Here is an 804-nt window from a genome sequence, read left to right as displayed (position 1 = left end):
TTAGCTTATCTTTCATTTATTTTATCTTCCACTATTTCATACAAATTTTCGCATAGAAACGATAATTTAGTCATGCGTGTTTAATTACAATGAGCTGGAATAGAGTACATACAAACGTAGACTAAAGACCAATTATCTCAATCAGCAAATAATTGTTTTGCAAATACCTGTGTTGTCCAGATGTTTCTCTAAAATTCATTATTTGATGAATTTTGCAACAGTATATAATTGGGCAATATATTTGTTACAATCGCGAAAATGCCTAATCATGGTTTCGTCGTGACTTAATAATTCCTGTGATGGACATATTATTATCATGCATTTAAGACTGCAGTCAACAGTGCAAGTATGTCTGGTACAAAGAAAAAAAAATAAAAAAGTAACTGACCTGTTGAGTGTTCGAAAAAATTGTATCTTGTAACTTCCCGACTGTTTGCGTTTTACTAACTCAATTGTCATACAGAAAGAAAATATGAGATGGGAAGAAAAAAACTAATGGTGTCATAATTATCGTGGATAAAAATTGACAAGACGAATTAACGACAGTGTGAGAATTTTGTACCAAAATTTTGCTTACAACGCTGCTTAAAATCGATTTCTAAAAGCCGATGCCCTCTAATTGTGTTCACAGAAAACCGAAAAAGACATCCAGAACATCGTAGGATGAACAGCTAAAAAAACACGTAAAAATTTTGTGTCACTTTAATCTATGCGTGATTGATTTCTCTCACTTAATCACAGTGATGTGGGGATCAAATAAGTTAGGGTTTGACTAAATCTAGGGCATTTGAAAATGTGTCAAAA

The sequence above is a fragment of the Neodiprion fabricii genome, chromosome 4, assembly GCF_021155785.1.
Source record: "Neodiprion fabricii isolate iyNeoFabr1 chromosome 4, iyNeoFabr1.1, whole genome shotgun sequence".
NCBI lineage: Eukaryota > Metazoa > Arthropoda > Insecta > Hymenoptera > Diprionidae > Neodiprion > Neodiprion fabricii.
Note: the sequence above shows the minus strand (reverse complement) of the source record.